Below are 257 nucleotides of genomic sequence, written 5' to 3' on the forward strand. Positions count from 1 at the left end.
GTCTTCGCCGACCGGGCCTGGAGCGGCCGATGACAAGGCTGATGGATGGAGGCTCACAGCGAACTGGCTCCTCTGGGAGTGAAGGAGGTGAAGGGTGGTGGAGAGGAGGAGGAGAAGATGGTGATGATGAGGCTAAGAGAGGAGAGCTGGAAGAGGTCAGAGATGAAATAACTAAGAACGGAGGCTGGAGAAGGTGAGAGGTAAAGGTTAGAACCAAGTTCTTCGAACAAGACCGTGAGGCAGGAAAATAGTGTCCG

Source organism: Cynoglossus semilaevis, chromosome 8, assembly GCF_000523025.1.
Source record: "Cynoglossus semilaevis isolate Cse_v1.0 chromosome 8, Cse_v1.0, whole genome shotgun sequence".
Lineage (NCBI taxonomy): Eukaryota > Metazoa > Chordata > Actinopteri > Pleuronectiformes > Cynoglossidae > Cynoglossus > Cynoglossus semilaevis.